At 32.7% G+C, this 7,004-nt stretch overlaps 1 protein-coding gene across 1 annotated transcript in view; it reads left to right on the forward strand.

Moving 5' to 3' along the window:
* The window catches only part of Ascc3 (activating signal cointegrator 1 complex subunit 3), a 382,010-nt gene that overhangs the window by 183,640 nt on the left and 191,366 nt on the right, over positions 1-7,004 (forward strand). The window lies entirely within an intron of this gene.

Here is a 7,004-nt window from a genome sequence, read left to right on the forward strand (position 1 = left end):
GGCATGTGGTGCTGGGGGATTGAACCGCGGTCCTTGTGCTTTGCTAAGCTTGTTCTAAGTAGGTGCTTTAGACCACTGAGCCATCTCACCAGCCCGCTCAGGGTTTTTTATATTATTTATAATTACATATTCACTGTATAGTCACATATACTATTAAATGGACATATAATAAAATGAATATAATCATATAATCATTTCATTGAATTATATATTCATTCAAATTTAAAACATACTTTATTTTTATGTATTAAGTCAGAAAACATGCATTCATCATTGGCTGGATGCACATAAAACATTTGTGAAGTTCAGTAGTAATAACTGAATGTAAGGGATTTAAATGGGAAAATCATGCAATATTATCTTTAAAAATAGCACCTAGTAAGAGGATAACTCAATTTATATTATCTTCATATTTTGCTACTTATACATAAAAATGTATTGTGAAAGAGGGAAAATGAAGAAAAGCAAGGATTAGACAATAGATGGAAAAGTTGATTTTCTATAAGGGAATTCACACTCATGAGACATAAAAAGATAATGCTGAACTATGTGATAGAAGCAAAGCCTTGAAGTGGGTGGGACACAAGCTTCGCTGTACACAAGCTTTGCTGTACATATTTAAATTCAGCTCTGTAAAAGTTCTTTTGTGATGAACAAACTACATAAAGAAAACTAGCTTCAGAAAAATAAAACTAGCTGCTTTAATTGCAATTTTTCCTTCACATAACAATATGCAAAGGAAATATTTTTTCTTCTAATCTTTTAGTTTAAATTTATAGATCTTTTACAAATTTAAAAAAAAAAAGGCCAAGGTTTTCTAGCCAGTTTTACATTTCATATTCTCTCCATCATTCTTTTGTCTCTTCTTCCATGGACCAAAGCTTGAATTTAGGCTTATAGTTGATTTACCATATTAGGGAGCTATGATTTTAAAGCATACAAAGGAAGCTACAATAAATTGAAATGACTCAATGCATGGTTAAAAAGCAACATGCCCTTTTTGTGTACTGTGTAAGGTGTTTTATAATTATCACAACTATGGATTTGTAGATGCTGTGTTTCTCTTACTATCTTTTTATTTAACAAAGAAGGTCAGCTGATTTGCAGATGCTGTATCTCCACAGATGTGATATTGCAGATCTGTGGAGATTTGAGATGTCTCTCATTAGTATTTATAAGGTGATACAGAAAACTGAAGGAGACAGTCATGAGTCAATATAAGAAGAATTTCAATTGTGTTATTTTCCATTTTAGCAGTCTAATTTTAGAGAGTAAAATTGAGAATGTATTCGTAGCATTCCTTCTATTCAAGTAACTTTAAAAAGTATATTTATTAGTAATTTTAAAAAGTGCATTTGCTAGTAAATTTAAAAAGTATATTTGCTTCTAATAAGAAGCACTTTAACTGTGATATTTGATAACTGTATAATCTAGTTTTCAAGAATTTTAATGATTAAGAAAAGAAATGAAAAGTTCTGATAAAAATCTCAAAAATACATTTTATGTTGTTATTTTACTGAAATCAGACACAACGCAGAACATCTTTTAGTGTTCAAAAGTAATAGACCTTCAATACCTATGACATCTGTAGAAATGAAATTGTTAGCTCACTAATGAAATGTATTTGCATAGTAATAGAGTAGCTGTTCTTGCTTAATTTAGTCTACGAAATAGACGTTGCTATTTTGGGGCCCTCAATAACAAATGTAAATGAAATATGATCTTGTGGAGGTCAGAACAATGTATTTCTAAGTATAATAAATACTGCAGTATATTGAAAAATGATTCTTTATTGTTTATCTGCCTTTAATGGATGACCCAGATTTAGTAGTGAATTAAATATGTCTGAGTCTGTGCTATGAGGAGCAGTAAAATTAATCACTGTGGTTTGGGTCATGACATTCAAATTTTAGGTTTTTTTTTTTTTTTAAATATGTTTAGTACAGGGTCTAAAGATTCTCACTATGTAGATCAGACTCATAGTGATCCTCTGTTTACATCCTCCCAAGTGCTGGGTTTACAGGTGGATGCCACCATGCCCAGTCTTAATCACTGTCTCAGTGTGCCCGGGGGCTGGGTTGGCATGGCCGGACAGGAATTTAATCCCCGGCCCCTGCATCTGCCTAAGCAGGTGCTTTAATCTGCTGAGCTATTTGGTGGCCCTCAAGTTTTAGTTATATTTGTGAGTATCTTTTATAAAGAATCAACTCAAGTTGCTTGAATTTTCAGGATTGATGTACTGTTTTTCCTTCATCATTAACTTAATCATTACTAATAAGTAGGCTTCAATATATATTCCTTAAAACTTTCATTTACATACAGATGTCTGTATGAACTTTTAGAATTAATACATATAACTTTTATAAACTAAAACTTAAAAATGAAAATAGATTTCTAAATTTAATACATTCTAAAGTACTATGTATGCTTTATGATTTGAGTTCTCTTTTATCATGATTTATGTCAATCTGATTGAATTGAGAAACTGCTGGGAGATTAGTTAAGCATACTTCTGAGTGGTCATTGAGTGTTTTCTAGCCATTCCTACACTGTTGTTTTGGGGGTTGTTTTTGCCTTTCCCACGTCTCTACATCTGATTTTGCTTTTTTTTTTAATTTATTGCCTTATAATTTGGAGAATGAAAGACTGAGATCACACTTCCTAGGGTAGGAGCCTTCTCAGGCCCTTCTTCTTGGCTTGCAGATGTTCATCTTCCCCATGTCCTCATGTGGCTTCCTTTCTGTGTGTCTTGGTACAATTATGAAAATAATTATTAATGTATGTCTGCAGTACATAAAATGATGTTTATTTGGGGGAACTAGTCCATGTATATAACATAGCTTGATCATCTTCAATCCCTTCCCCTCCTCTTCTTTATCTCTGTCCTCTTCCTGATTACTTTCTACATCTCCCAAACATCTGCCTTCTTGTCTCATACCATCTCTCCTTCACCACATTCATTTATTTGTATGTTAGATTTCTCATTTAAGTCATAACTTTCTTCATCTGACTTATTTCACATATCATTACTGTCTTACATTCTATTTTCTTGCAAGTGACCTAATTTTATTCTTTTTTATGGCTGGATAATCTGTCTGTCTGTCTCTCTATATATATCTCAGTCACATTTTTTTATCCATTCATCTGTTGACATTCCTACTGTTTCCAGAGTTTAGTTCTGACTTGTGCTGATATAAGTATGGATATGCATGTGTTACTGTTGAATGATGTCTTTTCGTTCTTCTGGGTTGTACTCAGTACAAGTATAGCTAGGTCAAATAGAATTTCTATTTTTATTTTTTTGAGGATCCTCTATTGATTTCCATAGTAATTGCACTTGTTTACATTCCTACCAGCAATGTGAAGAATTTCTTTCATCCAAGTCCTTGCTAGGATTTGTTGTTTTTTGTGTTCTTTAAAATAGCTGTTTTGACTGGAGTAAAATGGAATTCCAAATTTTTTTATTTACATTTCCCTAAACACTAAAGATAATGAACGTATTTTCATAAACTTCCACTTGTACTTCTTTTGAGAAGTCTCTATTTAGTTCATTTGCCTATTTTTTTCAAATATTACTTGATTTTCAGGAGTTGTTTTCTTTATATATTTACACTTGAATCCTCTAGCAAAAGTGTATCTGGCAAAAAATTTTCCCAGTTGCAGGTTTTCTTTTCACTATGTTGTTTCCTCTGCTGTACAGAGCTTTTTTGATAGTTCTTGGTATTATATCTTATATTACTGAACTTTTGTTCAGGAAGTCCTTGCCTGTACTTGTGTCTTCAAATGTTTGCCTGTGTAATTTTACAGAAGTTTCAAAGTTCCTATTTTTATATTTAAGGTCTTTGATCCATTTCAACTGTAGTATAGAGTAAGAGATAAAGATCTAATTTCAGTTTTCTTCATATTGATAAAGAAGAACTGCATTTCCCAATGCAGTTGTTAGGCTATCTTTTCTCCAATGTGTTTTTAGCACCTTTGTCAAAAATCAAATGACTGACTCTGTGTAGGGTTGAATGTTTTCTGTTCTGTTCCATTGGTGTCTAAGGCTGTTTTCTGTGCCAGTACCATGCTGCTTTTAATCCAATATTCTGATGCTTTCCATTCTGCTTTTTGCTCAGGATTATTTTGTCTATTCTGGGTCACTTCTTGTTCCATATGCAGTAAAGGGAAGGTGCCAAATATTTGATATTTTAAAAATTGTACTTAAACTACTTTTGGCTTTTTTGGTTATCTTAATATTTCAGAAAATATGTTGAACTCTAGCTATACTTCTAGATGTATTGTTCAGTATTTGGATAAATGGGCAATTAATTATATATTTTACAATGGGCTTAAGCAGAACTATGATATGTACTTTTACTATCATGATACGTAAGGTATATTGCATTCTTTGGATTTTTAAAAATAATATAATTTTCTGCATCTGTATTTTAGATTTTAGAAGATACCATGGATTTCTTTTATTTCAATACAGAGTTTAAAGGGCTGGGCAGGTAGCTCATCAAGACTAAGTGCCTGCTTAGGCAAGTGCAGGGACCAGGGATTTGATTCCCCATACCACATGCCGCACTTAAGCTATGTAGTGAGACACTGTACCAAATACATTAAAACAAAAAAAAAAAAAAAAAAACAGTTTAAAGTATCCACAACTGAGATATATACTGATAAGTATTAAAGTGATTCTTTCTACAAATTGGGAAAGACTATTTCTCACATTCTCACTAACTTAAATATAATTCAGAAATCGTAGGCCAAATCTATTTATCACATAAGAGATTAGGTTTGAGAAGTGGAGATTCTCAGCATGAGTCCAGAACTGACACTAAACTCCTGAGTGTAAATCTAATTACACAGCCTGGAGCTGCTGATCCACTTCTCTCTACTGCGGATTACTTTCCTTGGCTGCATACTAATTTAATTCATGAAGACCAGTGAGTTAATTACACACTTTACTCATACAGCTAGCACAGGATAAATTAACCCTATTTGAGTTAGCTTATATTTTCATGGTATATCTGATAATGTTTAGGCCTCTAGAAAAGAAAGATTTGGTAAGTTCTTTGATTATCAAGAATATTTGTTAAGTGCTAGTTTTAAATGCTGAATGTTACACTAATAATTTAAAAACTGTTTGATCAAGCATGGGCATATATGCCTGTCTTCCCAGTACTGTGGGAGGCTGAAGCAGGACAATCACCAAAGTTGAGCTAAGTTTAGACAGCTGACCTGTGAGACTCTGTCTGAAAAGCAGAATAGCTGGGGATATAGTTTAGAGTGAAGGTCCTCGATTATATGCAAAATATAAATAGATAAATAATGCAGTAGTTAAAATTTATAACTTTATCCTTACTTTGAATAATAATATTTTTATTTATGTAATCAAGTGTAATAGCATTAAAATTTCTACCTTTACAAAATCAAGAATGCTTCTTAAAATTTTATTTTTGACTAGCATGTATTAATTGTACATATAAGTGAGATTCACTGTGATATTTTAACAGTGCATATCACATGTAGACTCCATCTGTCCACCCTTTCATCTACCACTACTGGCCTTCCCAACCAATAGTAATCACTATTCCACATGCAGATTGACCTTTCTCAGGTTTCTCCATGTGAGAGAGAACACCAGGTACTTGTTTTCTGTTTCTGACTTAACCTTTATTAAAATGTTTTCCAGTTCATCTGTTTTTCTACAGAAGATTTCATCCTTTTTGAAGTTGAATAATATTTCATTGTGTATGTATGCACATATATGTCTATGCACATATTTACATGTATAATGTATATATGTATATTATATTTTCATCATTTATTCATGTGCTGTAGGACACCCAGGTTGATAATGTATCTTCAATTGTTGTGAACAGTACCACAGACATGGCAAGTCTTCCATTTCTTTGTGTGTCTTCTTTAGTTTCCTCTCCCAATGTTTTGTAATTTTCACTTCCTTAGTTAGATTTATTTGTAGGTATTTTTGTTTCTTTTTTTGTAGCTATTGTGAGTGAAACTGTATTATTTTCTCAACAATATCAAAAGACTAATCAGCAATTTTATATCTTTGAAAGGTTTGTCAATAATTAAATGAAACTATTGAGGACAATTATCTTTTTTTTGCACATGCAGGTCTGATTTATTTCACTTAAGAGCAAGTTCTCTAGTTGCATACACTTATCAACAAAAGACTCAAATTTATCTTGTTTTATAGCTGAATACTACATTGTATAAAAATACCACATCTTTATCCATTCTTCAGTTGATGGGCATATGCGTTGTTTTCAGGGTATAGGTATGACAAATTGCAATACTATAAACATGAGTGCATATATTGTTGTGTTTTGAGGTTTTCATTCCTTCCGGAAAAATGTCCAGGAGGGAAATAGCTTGCCTGAGTGGGCTCACCAATACTGCCTTCTTAAGGAATATCCACACTAATTTCCATAGTTGTTGTACCACACGAACATTGGAAAAGAGTTTCTTTTTTTCCACAGCTTCTCAGGCATTTGTTGTTGACTGAATTCTGAATTCTTGATGTTAGACATTCTTTCTGGGGTGAGATGGAATCTCATTGTTTGAATTTCCGTATCTTGCATGACAAATGATGTTAAACATCTTTTATATATTTACTTGCCATTTGTATTTCTTCCGCTGAGAAGTGTCTATTCATCTCAGATGTCCATTTTTGAATTGGGTGTTTGAATTTGGGGGGCGTGATATTTTTAATTCTGTATATTTTCTAGATAGAATGCCTTCATTGCGTTATAGTTGGCTATAATGTTTTTACAGTTCATGGTTTTATTTTTAGTTTGTTGGAGTTTTGTTTTGAAGAGCAGAAACTTTTTCAAAAGATGAGATCTCAGTTGTTACTTTGAAGTGTTTCTCGTGTAGTTTTGTTTTTGTTCATGAACTCCGTACCTACCCCATGTCTTTAAGATTCTACCTACAGACCCAGTCCTAGCCCAGGTCCGGTGAGTGTGCGGAGAGTTTCCTGCTACCCTGCGCCG

The sequence above is a fragment of the Octodon degus genome, unplaced genomic scaffold (assembly GCF_000260255.1).
Source record: "Octodon degus isolate 3935 unplaced genomic scaffold, OctDeg1.0 scaffold00362, whole genome shotgun sequence".
In the NCBI taxonomy this organism is placed as follows: domain Eukaryota; kingdom Metazoa; phylum Chordata; class Mammalia; order Rodentia; family Octodontidae; genus Octodon; species Octodon degus.